Source organism: Elephas maximus, chromosome 27 (assembly GCF_024166365.1).
Source record: "Elephas maximus indicus isolate mEleMax1 chromosome 27, mEleMax1 primary haplotype, whole genome shotgun sequence".
In the NCBI taxonomy this organism is placed as follows: domain Eukaryota; kingdom Metazoa; phylum Chordata; class Mammalia; order Proboscidea; family Elephantidae; genus Elephas; species Elephas maximus.
The window spans coordinates 20509205-20523269 of NC_064845.1; the positions used below are offsets into that span (position 1 = coordinate 20509205).

General features: G+C 39.9%; 1 protein-coding gene across 1 annotated transcript in view; it reads right to left on the reverse strand.

Annotated features, from left to right (window-relative positions):
* KCNH8 (potassium voltage-gated channel subfamily H member 8) overlaps window positions 1-14065 on the reverse strand; it is a 446972-nt gene that overhangs the window by 316723 nt on the left and 116184 nt on the right. The gene's annotated exons all lie outside the window — the stretch shown is intronic.

A 14065-nucleotide genomic window follows, 5' to 3' on the forward strand; every position in this document is an offset into this window, starting at 1 on the left:
CAATGTTCAGGAAAGTTCCAGGAGGAAGAATGTTTAGAGAGGAATTCTGAAGGACAGATTCAATGTTTACAGGCAACTAGATGCATCCTGGAGATGGTGCACCTGTTCTCAGGAGACTTTTAGGTTCAGAATGAATTAGAGATTAAACCTCTCATGTAGTCACTCATGAAACAAATATTGGACACTGTCAGTATGCCAGACAGTGCTTTGGTTGGGATTTTGAAGACAATAAAAATGAAAATAGAACTACAGGGTAAGTTGTTAATGAAGCTGTGAATGAAAAAAAAAAAAAAAAAGCAAAATTCAATAGAGTATATATTATATTACATGAAGTGTTTGTCTGAAAAATACATATAAACCAAAAAAACCCAAACCTACTGCTGTCAAGTTGATTCCGACTCACAGCAACCCCATATAAGCAGATATATATATACCCAAATATGAAATGTTTATGTGTGCCAAAAACAAATGGAATAACTGGTAACTGTGGTTATTACGGAAACCCTGGTGGCGTAGTGGTTAAGTGCCATGGCTGCTAAACAAAGGGTCAGCAGTTCAAATCCACCAGGCGCTCCTTGGAAACTCTATTGGGCAGTTCTACTCTGTCCTATAGGGTCGCCATGAGTTGGAATCAACTCGGCGGCACTGGGTTTGGTTTGGTTTTTGGTGGTTATTAACTTGAGAGAGGAACTATGGGCAGAGAGGTGGAATACTTATTTTTACCATATACCCTATTATAAAGTTTACTTTTGTACCACTTGCTTTATGTATTTTCTGTTCAGAGGGCAGTATGTTTAAAAGAAATCTGTAGCAGAAAACTTATCTTGCATGCCACGAGAAAGAAGGGACTCCAGCCACTTCCTGATGCCCACTGCATGTGAAGATCTATTCCATGGGCTTCTCCATATCATTTCAAACTTCTGTTATTTCCAAACATAGTCTACCATTGCTGGCAAAAACCAAATCCACTTTACTCAGTTTTGCTCCAATCAGTCCCTCACCTCAGAGTACCAATTCTAGTGCTTATATCTGCATCCTGTGTGGGTAGGATGACTCTCGGACCCTCCCAGTTGCCCTCTCGCTGTGGAGGGAAACCAGAGCTAAAGACCCACACTGGGAGGCTTTCAAGGGTATACTGTCCTGAAGTCATGGGAGTAAAGAGATCACCCCAGATGAGTATTTAATTCTCTCACTTACACTTTGCAGTTATTAACGATATACTATGTGTTGGACTATCCCAGGAGTTTGTGTGGGGGCAGGGAGGTAAAAGTGTTTTTTAGATGTGGTCCCCACCCTTAAGATCACACAGTCATGAACAGAGTTCCTGGCTAGGTTCAGAGGGAACATGGCAGTGGGGCCATGGTCTTAGCTTCACCAACTCTGCACAGCTTTGGGTCACTCTCTAACCATGGTGTGTGTGCCTCTTCCCTCCACTTAAAAACTTAAAAGCATTTAAAAGAAAATGCTTAGAAAATGTAAATGCATAGCATTGACAAAGTACTCAAACATCCTGGGAGAACACTTAATGTGCTTTCAGAAGCTATTTTTAAGTTGACCGTTGACATGTTTACTGACTTTCTGCTATATGCCATGTGACATGGTTCTACCATATGGCAGGTCCTAGGATGAGGTGATGGGATGTTTAAAGAAGAATAAAACATTGTCTCTAGCTCTAAGATATTAAAATTTAATTAAACAAATGCATGAATATCAATGACACAAACACAGCATATGATAAGCACCAAATGAGTGGTACACAGGTAAATACAACTAGATTAAAGAGCCTAGGCTTTAAACGTAGTTACCCAGTAAACCAAAAACGTAGTTAGAAAGGAATAAGACAAAGTAAATGGCGATGACTTATCAAAAGTCCTAGACGGTTAGGAGAAGATGTCTAGATAGAGTAGGTTCAGAGGATGAACAGGGTGACAGGAATTAGAGACATTCTGTCCTAAAGTCCAGTTTGTCCATTATTTACCCAGCCTTAATCATTTTCTTTTGTTAGTATTTGCCTGCACCTTTTCCAATCTGTCTTAGTTACCTAGTGGTGCTATAACAGAAATACCACAAGTGGATGGCTTTAACAAAGAGATATTTATTCTCTCACAGTCTAGGAGGCTAGGAGTCCAAATTCAGGGTGCCATCTCCAGGGGAAGGCTTTCTCTCTCTGTTGGCTCTGGAGGAAGGCCCTTGTCATCAATCTTTCCCTATCTCGGAATTTCTCAGCATGGGGACCCTGGGTCCAAAGGATGTGCTCCCCTCCTGGTTCTTCATTCTTGGTGGTAAGAGGTCCCTCTGTCTCTCTGCTGGCTTCTCTCTTTTACATGTCATAAGAAATTGACTCAAGACACAACCTAATCTTGCAGATTGAGTCCTGCCTCATTAACATGACTGCCTCTAAGACGGTCTCATTAACATCATAGAAGTAGGGTGTACAATACATAGGTAAATCACATCAGATGACAAACTGATGGACAATCACACACTACTAGGAATCATGGCCTAGCCAAGTTGACACACATTTTGGGTGGGCATAATTCAATCTATAATACCATCTTTCTACTTTCAATTTATGGTACTTTTTTTCTGCAAAGAAACCCATATTTTGAATTTTTATAAGAAACACTCCTATTTATATAGATTTTTTTCACCTATACATGTATCTTCATGTAACATATTGCCTAGTTTTTTTTCTGATTTTAAAGTTATATATTATGGCATTTCATTCTGTATGTTCCCTAGTGACTTGCTTCTCCCATTAATTTCCTTAGCATCTTTCTAATCATTGATGGCTCTAAGAAAAGACCAGTCTTTCAGAGCTACAAAACACTTCTCTAAAGAGCTGCTGAAGGATTTACCAAGTTGCCTGATCTGTGTGTTTCAATTAAGGATTATATTGTGTTTGCGGTAATTAATTCTTTCTGCCAAAATACTGCATGAACAAAGCAAAAGGGGGAAAAAAAAGCATGTATTTGGTCTTTCCAATTTATATTTAGCACTTGTCCTCAATATGTAATTGCATTTCACTTCCAAAGAGAATTTAGTGGCAGTCAGCGCCCCATAAAGCTTAGTGTACTGGCTACATGAATAGTTCTTCTGTTTGGGGAAGAGTAGCTCCTCTTGCCCAGCTATCTACCTGGAAACATACGCTTGTCTAAATACCAGTGCTGGAATTCCCAAAGAAGAAACATGACATTTACTTTAGAATTATGTAAAACAAAGTCACAGTCATAATGATTATGAACCTATCATGGGTATAGCACTATCCATACATGCGCTAAGAGTATTTAACCTTTTAAAGAATCAATTATGCATATGTGATATGCATCTAAATGCCACATAGCCTTTGTTTGCTTATTTCTAAGTAATTCTTTTGTGTATATTGTTTTAAAGTGTCATTAACCAATAGGATCTAAATACGTTACATATTAGGCATTTGATTATTTTTCTTAACACTTCCTTAGCAAAAAGCTTTCATGGATCACCAGAAGGAATCTCATGGGTGGTAAAGACTCAGGCCATTTGGTCCAAACTTGCTATACAGAGTACCACTTTCCCATTTAAATGGAGTCATCTTTCACTTCTCAAGCACAAAGGAGATGAGAACAAGAAAAAAAAAATTATAGAAGAAAAACAAAACACCAACAAAAGAGAGGGCAAATATTGATCTACTAATTCTTTGCATTCTTGTATTTGCCCCACTTTTTAGATGAGAACCCTAAGACCTAGAGAACTTTCCCTCCCTGTCCAAGGCCGCAAGCTAAGGATTAAAACCTGGCATATGTGAAAGACCGTGTTGACCATACCAGGCATTCTTCTGTAAAAAATGACTTGTTCGCTACCGTCAGGAGAAATGGGTAAATCCTAGAAAAATATTTGCACTTCTTCATGTCTCCAAAGAGCCCAAAACCACAGAATTATTTTCCACTGAGACAATTTATGAAAGTCCAGTGGTATCCAGAAGTAAATCCATCCACCTATGGACATCTAATCTTTGACAAAGAGTCGAAGTTTATTACATGGGGGAAAAGAAAGTCTCTCTAACAAATGATATTGGCAAAACTGGATATCTATTTGCAGAAATACGAAATAAGATCCATACCTCATACCATACACAAAAACACAAAAACTAACTCAAAATGGATCCAAGACCTAATGTAAAACCTAAAACCATAAAGATCATGGAAGAAAAAACAGGGATAATGCTAGGAACCCTAATATACGGCATAAATAGAATACCAAACTGAAATGCACAAATGGCAGAAGATAAAATAGGTAAGTGGGATCTCCTAAAAATTAAACACTTATGCTCATCAAAAGACTTCACCAATAGTAAAAAGAGAGCTTACAGATCAGGAAAAAATATTGGCTATGACATAACCAACAAGGTCGAAACCTCTAAAGTTTATAGAAAACTTCAACACCTCAATAACAAAAAAAAAAAGGCGGGGGGCAAAGGACATGAACAGACACTTACTTCACCAAAGAAGACATTCAGGTGGCTAAAAACTACAAGAAGAGATGCTCGCAATCATTAGCCATTCAAAAAAAAAAAACCCAAAAAACCCATTGCTACTGAGTCGATTCCAACTCATAGCAACCCTAAAGGACAGAGTAGAACTGCCCTATATGGATTCCAGGGAGCGCCTGGTGGATATGAACTGCCGACCTTTTGGTTAGCACCCATAGCTCTTAACCACTATGCCACCAGGGTTCATTAGCCATTAGAGACATACAACTCAAAACTGCAATGAGATGCCATCTCACCCTGGCAGTAATGGCACTGATCAAAATAAATAAATAAATAACAAAAAATAACACATTCTGGTGAACTTTTGGGGAGCCTGGCACTTTTATACACTGCTGATGTGATTGCAAAATGGTACAGCCAATATGGAAAACAGAAATATCACATGATCCAGCAATTCCCATACCTAGGTATACATCCTAGAGAAATAAGAGCTGCAACACGAATAGACATATGCATGCTCATGTTCACTGCAGCACTGTTCACAACAGCAAAAAGATGGAAACAACCTAAGTCCTCATCAACACATGAACGGATTGACAAACTAAGGTACACGCACACAATGGAATACTATACAACGATAAAGAATAATGAAAAAGCCACAAAACATCTTACAACACAGATGAATATGAAGGACATCATGCTGAGTGAAATAAATCAATCACAAAAGGACAAATATTGTATGAGAACACTATTACAAATAGTCAAGAAAAGGTCTACACACAGAAAGAAACACTGTTTGATGTTACCAGGAATAGGAGGAGAAGAGAGAGAAAATGGTGGTGTAGTGTTTAAGAGCTACGGCTGCTAACCAAAAGGTTGGCAGTTCGAATCCACCAGGTGCTCCTTGGAAACCTGGTTCTACTCTGTCCTATAGGGTCGCTGTGAGTCAGAATCGACTCAGCAGCAACAGGTTTAGAGAGTAGAAACGCGTTAACTGTGGTAAAGGGAATGGCAGTACACAATACGGGGGAAGTCAGCATAACATGACCACAGCGAGGGAAGATACTGAGAGGTATGCAAGAATAAAAGGCGTCAACAGTAAATATTATAACATATATAATCCTGCAACAACGGTAATAACAAACAATAATTTATGAACGGATACACAGCTAGGTACATATACTGAATAGGTGTAGGAGGTCTTATGGGAGTATATCCAGTGCATATATAGGTTTGGCGGTGGATATTTCTATGTACATATTTGAACGTGCTGCATGTATATTCATGTATATCATGGAGTACACAGTCATGGAAACATCCTAGACATAACCAAACACCTCACAGACTGAATGACTGGGTTTCAAGGCTAAGGACCACAGTCTCAAGGGACATTTAGGTCAACTGGCACAACATAGTTCATAAACCCAGTGCCATCGAGTCGGAATCAACTCAACGGCACTGGGTTTTTTCTGGGTAGTTCATAAAGACAATGTTCTGCATCCTACTTTGGTGGGTAGCATCTGGGGTCCTAAAAGCTTGTGAGCAGCCATCTAAGATATGACTACCAGTCTCTTTCCATCCAGAGTGAAGGAGAGTGAAGAAAACCAAATACTCAAGGAAAAAACTAGCCCAAAGAACAAATGGATCACAGAAACCACAGCCTCCGCTAGCCTGAGACCAGAAGAACTAGGTGGTGACTGGCTGCCATTACTGACTTCTCTGGCCAGGATCACGATAGAAGGTCCAAGTTAGAGTGGGGGGAAAATAAAGTCAAGCAAAATTCAAATTCATAAAAAAGATCAGATTAACTGGTCCAAGAGAAAATCACTAGAGGAATCCCTGAGACTATGGACCTTACACACCCTTCTAACTTGGAAATAAAGCCATTTCTCAGAGATCATCTACCAGCCAAATAACAGACAGGCCTATAAAATGAACAATAACACCCGTGAGGTAAGTGCTCCTTAGAACAATCATCTATATGAGACCAAAAGGGCAACATCTGCCCAAAAGCAAAGATGAGAAGGCAGGAAGAGGCAGAAAAACCGGACCAATGGAAACAGGGATCTCAGGACGGTAATGGGGAGAGTGCGGACACATTACATGGATCGCAACCAATGTCACAGGACAATTTGTGTATAAACTATTGGATGGGAACTAATTTGCTGTGTAAACCTTCACCTAAAGCACAGTTAAAAAAAAAAAAAAAAGTTCAGTGGTAACATCTCCTAAACCAGTTGGGGTTTCTCAGCAGCCTTTAAGTCGTCACTTCATCATTTCCTCCAAAAAGTCAATATTTTAAAAATACAACAGTAACTTTCTTGGTTCCACAATATTTTGCATAGTCCCACTCCAGAGTCTAGCAGAGGTTAGAGAAATGTAGTTGCTATTCAAACAATTTGGTTTCCAATTTCTGTGTCCTTTTAATGTATATCACAGTACTTTCAAAGGGGGAAGCAAGTGACTATGTACTCCAACAGGCCTAGAGGCATAGATCCAAGCTGGACATTGTTTTGAAATCCCATGTCTAACTTAATTTGTTAGAGTTTTGCATTCTCCTCTGGTATATTCACGCTAGTTTTAGTGTTATATTATTTTAATATGAACCTGCCAATTTTTTTAATTCAACTGAAACTTCAGGAAGATGTTTGTTTTCTGTGGCTGTGTGCATGCCTCTTAGTACACCACTACATAACCTAGTTTTGTGGGTCATGACTCTAAGTAGCATAGGGCATGCTCAAAAGGATTTAAAAAAAACAAAAAAAAAAACATTGCCATTGAGTCAAACTGCCCATAGAGTTTCCAAGAAGCACCTTGTGGATTCGAACAGCAGACCTTTTGGTTAGCAGCTATAGCACTTAAACCGCTATGCCACCAGGGTTTCCTCAAAAGGATTAGGCAGATCCAAATAACTCTTTCCATATAACCTCAAACTTTTCAGCACCCGCTTTAAGAACTCTCCATATGACAGATGCCTGGAGCCACTCAACCACTGAGGTCATTAATAGAACTTGACTTGACATCAAAGAGAAACCTCAAGATTATATACTCATTCCCTTAGCTCTTTGTGTCAGTCATGCAGAAACTGAGAGTTGGATGGTCCAAATGTTTGTTTCTGAAAAGTACCTCCAATGATAAGTGTTTTTTTTTTCTTTTAAACCAAATTTTGGGTTACATTAGTAAGTACACATATTAACATACACTGCAGACAAGGTAGGTGGGCAAACTTAAGACCTCTAGTCCTCATCTTCTTGCAAAGGACAAGAAACGAACATGAACTTTTAATTTTATTTGAGTTACATCCATGCCTTCAGAAGTGCCTTTACATACTGGTCCAACAAAGACATTTGCATCCCTTGTGATATTGAATACAGTCATCTCTGGAGGCTGCTTCATTCAGGCAGATACAATCCTAATGTCTATGACTTTAAAATATTTAAATGATCTTTGCACTTTATATTGATTTCAGGGAGTTTAACTGAATCATTTCCAAGTATGATGGCATCTTTGTTAGATTAATGGTGCTGGATTGCAAGCTAAAGTTCTCAATGTGTCCTCTGCCAAAACTTAGAAGGTTACTTGGATTTGAAGACTTTTTTAAGCTTATTTAAAAAAAAAAAAAAAATGTAGAGAGATTCTCACAGTCCTGGCAATTCATGCATCATGCACTATCATCCTTCAAATTGTCACATTGGTAGTGTCCATCCTTCATTTATAGCTTGACTTTTAAATTATTGTGTAAATTATCATTTCAGACAGATAAAGATTAGAAGAAAACTTCATAACAAAGCAAACCTCAAAGCAGGAACTTTATCATGTGCTGAAATACAGGGTCGCTGTGAGTTGGAATCAACTTGATGGCAATGGGTTTGTTTTTTTGTTTTGTTTTGAAGCAATAGCAGAAAGCAGTAAATTGTATCTGTTTTTGAGAATATATTGCTCCGCCTTCAGTTCAATAAACAGACAAGCACAGAGAAGAATATGAACAAATAACTACATAACTTTGACACCCAGGGCATGGTCCCTGGACCAACAGCATTGCCCTCCCCTGGGAACCTCTTAAAAATGCAGAATCTTGAGACTCACCCCAGACCCACTGAAAAGAAATCTGCATTTTAACAAGATTCATATGCACAATAAAGTTTGAAAAGCTGCTTTTGAATGTCTCTGGAATGGGCTATAAGAACTTAGTGATGGCAGATGACTCAGGGAGCAAACGAATATCAACATCTGGGTACAAATGGAAAAGAGATTTATTTTTACTGTACACCCTTAAATTTTTTTTTTTTTATTTTGTGGTTGTTATTGAGAATATACACAAGAAAACATACACCAGTCCTAGAGTTTCCACATGTACAAGTCAGTGACATTGATTGCATTCTTTCAGTTGTGCAACCATTCTCACTCTCCTTTCCTGACTTGTTCCTCCTCCATTTAACAGAAATTCACTGCCCCCTAAGGGGTTCTTGTCTAACCTTTCGAGTTGCTGCTGTCAATACTATGTACCCTTTTTAACTTTCATACCATATGCATGTAATAGCTATTCAAAAATGTCCACTGAAATGATATTTAACTGTTATATTTTATAATAAAGTTATAATAATGGTTTAATTATATTTAACCATTCCTTTGAATGGCTAAATAACTTGATTAAAAACAAATAGCGGCCTCAATTAAAAAAAAAAACTGTGTAAACAAATTTTTAAATTTCCAATGAACAAAGATAAATTTTTATTAAGACAAATTTTCAGCAAATTTAGTAGCAAAATCATCAACAGGTTTTTCAAATTTTATTTTTTCAGCTGTGTAAGCTTCAGTGTTAAATTGCACTAATTCTTTTATGGTTTACTGTCTCTTAGAGTTCAATAAACGAGTTTACTTTTATTTTGAGAATGTTTCTTTTAATGACAGTACAGTGACCAAACCAAACCAAACCCCTTGCCATCGAGTCAATTCTGACTCATAGCGACACTTTAGGGTTTCCAAGGAGTGGCTGATGGATTCGAACTGCCAACCTTTTGGTTAGCAGCCAAGCTCTTAACCACTGCACCACCAGGGCTCCAGGTACAATGATAGTATTCATCAAAAGTGAAAATGAATTAAGAGAAAAACTTCAGAAAGTCTTAAAGGCAATAATAAAATGTGCTTGGTATTTTATCAACGATTCTCTGCAAACACGTGTAATAATGTTAAAATGTGACATACTTTTTTCTAGTTCCTGTCTTACAGAATTAATCTTTTAGACTAAAAGTTCTTTCACATCATCTGTTAACTTTTTAAAAAATTAGTATTATTCTTTATATTCTGCCATTGGGATGTAAGTTCCACGGATTGGGGGGAGGTTGGTTTGGTTCGTTCATCAATGCAGTCAAGACCCCTAGAAAGGCATCTCGTACATAGTGGGTGCTCAACAAATATTTGTTAAACAAATGAGAGAAATAAACTGGCGACCTATTAGTTTTTCTTAAAGCACACCAAATTAGAGGACCGTGTTTTTTTTAGCTGAATCATGTTTGCTGTATTGTTTAGCAGTAGTCATTTATAACAAACTAGCCCCTTTCTTTAAAAATAAAGTTACAACTACCCTAAGCAGCCAGTCTCATGTCTATAATTTTCATCCTGGCCTACTACTCCTTCCATTAAGTATAAATAGAAATGTTTACTTTCTAATAGAAAATAGAAACCTAAATATTATACAAAACTCATTCTCTAAAATGTAAAATGAAGGAATTATGAGCCACTTCTACTCAGTGAAGAAAACTACGGAGTGCACACGAATTAAATATTTTGGGACCATTATGGACTCTTTGAGGTCATTAAGGGGCTACTTTGTAATTTTTTTAATCTCAGGTGTCTTAGGTAGGGTTCTCTAGAGAAGCAAAACCAGTGAAGCATACATATAGAAACACATACACAGATTTATCTTAAGGAAATGGCTCACTTGATTGTGGAGGATAACAAGCACAAAATCTGTGGGTCAGGTGTCAGGCTGGAGGCTTCTTCTGACTCACGTAGCTGCAGAGGTGAACCCACAATTGGCAGGTTAGATGGTAGGCTGTTGGCTCCTGGGGCTGTAGAAGCTGGCAGATCCCAAAATCAGCAGGTCAAATGGCAAGCAGCTGGCTCACAGGGCTACAGAAGTTAGTGAATCCCAGAATCAGCAGGTCAGATGACAGGCTCAAGGCCCATGAGCCAGAGGACATATGATAATGAGCTGGATACAAGATCCAGAGCCAGTTCTGCCAGAAAGTCCATATATATTGGATGCACCCTCAAAGAAACTCCCCTTACATCACATACTTGAGTAAGGCAATGATGTAAGTAAGGGGGAAACCTGAGTAAGGCTGTGACCTGAGTCACACCTTTTAGTAAAAGTGTGACTCAAGATAAACCCTACACTAATTCAGCTCCGTTAACATATAGATGTTTGACATTTACAACACATAAAGGGAGAATAATTACACAATACCACAAAATGGAGGACAACTACTTCAGATCACAAAATGGAGGATAACTACATAATACCGTGAATAATGGCCTAGCCAAGTTATCTCATGATGGCTTTTGTATGACCTTTCTAGCCATGGCCTTGTAACTCCCACTCAAGTGACTAAGACTGTGCAAATAAGGCAATTGTGGCCCACCAAGGGGATTGGTCACTTCTGTGTTAAAAAAGACCCTATTCCAGTGCAGAGGGACGATTCCACCACCAACAAGGAAGAAGAGCCACTGCATCTCTTGGACCCTGGTGCTGAGAAGCCCCTGTAACCAGGAGACTGAGAAACAAAGCTGTGACATGGAACAGTGAGATGCGGTGGCAGAGCAATGATGGCAGGAAAGACAGGCAGAAGATGGCACAGTGAGCTTCCTGGCTCATGGACAGAGAATGCTGAGTGCCTTTGGGAAGGAGGACTGCTGGAGGACTAAGGTGCTTCTGGGCACTTGGTGGAGCTAGGTTTGCCGACCCACGGAGCTAGTGCTGAGTGCCTTTGGGCTAAGACTTATTGGTGGAGCGGGGTGCTTCTGGGCACTTATCAGCAGAGCTAGAAGAGCTTTGTAACTCTTGAGCAGAGCAGAACAGAGCAGAGCGGAGGGGCCAGAGAGAGGTATGTCTGTGAGCACCGCTGGGAACAGGTTATCCTGATGGAAGAACTTTTTCCTGAGTGTTCCTGAACCTGATTTGTAACCTGTTACTTTTCTAATAAACCTCATAATTATGAGCATTGTCTTTGAGTTCTGTGTGGCCATTGCAATCAATTGTTGAACCCAACAGAGAAGGAGAAAGTACTGTGGGAGGGATGGTTGGTATCAAAACTAGTAAAGATGAAGGAGGGAGAAGACATACCTGACCTCCACCCTCATAAGAATCAGCATTGGGCTGTTGATCTTGATTCTCCTTCTCCCTTGTGAAGTTAAAGGAGGTCAGACACCACTCCCACACCACTTTTACAGTTGGTGTCTGTGGTAGTGAAGATCGCGTGCCAACTTGGCTGGGTTATGATTCTCAGTGTTTATATGTGATCAACCCCATGATGAAATCTGCTATGAGTAACCAATCAGTTGAAAGGGAATTTCTTTGGGGGTGTGGCCTGCATCCTAATATAAGCAGACATTCCAGCTTTTTTGCTCGCTCTGGATCCTGCAGCTGCCTCCCGTTCATCTGACCTCTGGCTCTTGGCACCTGAGCTATCAGCTTATCTGCCAGTCTTGGGGTTCATTGACGTTCCCAGCCTGTAAGCAGGAGCCCTTCTCTCCGACCTTCTGATCTTGGGTTTGCCAGCGCCTGCAGCTATGTTAATCAGGAGAAGCCTTGTGGTTTTACCTGCCAGTCTTGGGATTTGTCGATCTTCACAGCCTGTGAGCTAGAGCCCTGCTCTCTAGTCAGCCAATCTTGGGTTTGCCAGTCCCTGCAGCTACGTGAATTGAGAGAAGCCTCTATCCTGATCCACGGACTTGGGACGTTCCAGCCTCTACAATCGCATGAGCCGTTTCCTTGATATCAATCTCTCTCTATATATGCTTATACACTTTACTGGTTTTGCTTCTCTAGAGAACCCAGCCGAAGACAGTGTCAGTAGTGGGATTCTTTGTAATGACTCCAGACTCATGGAAGCATGAAACTTTGTAAAAGAAAGAATAAAGGGGCTTGGTAAGCGAAACTGTTGTTTGTTAGATGGATACTTTGGTTGTCCTTACCTGCAATGGCTGAAAAACTACATCTGGAAATGGGCTGGGGCAAAAGACAGGCCAGATAAGTAAGATGAATGGTGGGGTGGGGAGTCTACTGGTTCCACCCAGCCAGAGGCCCAAGGCCATACGCATATGAATGGGAAAATGGGAAGATAGTTAAGGTGTAGAAAAAAGATGAAACTGGAATGTTTTAGAAAGGATTATGTGTCTAATTGAATTTACTATAGATATTGAGAGCCCTGGTGGCGCAGTAGTTAAGAACTCAGGTGCTAACCAAAAATTCACCAGTATGAATCCACCAGACACTCCTTTGGAACCCTATGGGTCAGTTCTACTCTGTCCTACAGGATCACTGTGAGTCGGAATCGACTTGACAGCAACAGGTTTGGTTTTTGCTTTACAGATATTGAATGTTTCTCCTACCTAGTGTTGTAGAACAGACCTAAATGTACAGTAGAAATGAATATTGGGTATTATAAATTACGGAGAGTATGTAACTCCGCCTTCAGCCAATACTTAGTTCAAAAAAACCCCAAAACTTAGATATGCTAAAAAAAGAGAAATAGGATTTGCCTGGGAGAAACACAGGCTTTTTATTTCAAGCCAGTAGCCCTCTGTATAGAGTGGGGGCTTAGGCTGAAAACCTGAGCCCCTCCCAGATTTTGCATTTGAAAAGACATGCGGGACCATCTAGAACTACTGAGGGAACAGAAGGTTTGCATTTGAAGGAATGACCTGCAGAGAGAGAAAAAAATGTGACTGTTTTGCTTTTTGAAGTTTGAGCAAGCAGTTTGCTGTTGGATGCCTCAAGGCAGGAGAAGTAAGTGCCCATCAGATGGAGTCCCCTTCCAGAACTGAAAGTTAAAGGGAGCTGGTGAGTAAACAGCTTGGTCTGCTCATTTGTGGTGACCACCTGGGTGAGCTCATGAGTGGAAGTAGGAGAAGTAGGGCAATGAAGAGATGGGTTGAGTTTGGACATGTTCCACTTGCACCAGTTGACCTAGCCCAAAGGGGCTACAGATGAAATAGAGAGGAAGGGCTGGCTGGTCAGAAGTAAAGGGAAATGTGTAAACTTCTGAAGTTTATGGGTGGAACCCATTGACCTAGTACAAGGGGGTTAGGGATGAGAAAGTTTGAAGGGGTTTTGTGAAGTGCCCAGAGGTGTGTGTGAATTCTCCAGTTTAAGGCTGCTACCCATTGTGACCTAGCTTAGATGGCTAGGGACGCAAGCTGACCAGAACCCAACCAAATAAAGAGAAAAATGTTTGACACCATGAGCTGGTGTAGATTGCTACAATTTGATGCCTTGCTCTGAACTGGACTTTGCTTATGGATGCAAATGCTTAAATATCAACTAGAACAGAAGATTCTACAAGACCAAGGAACACACTTGTCTCCTCAGGG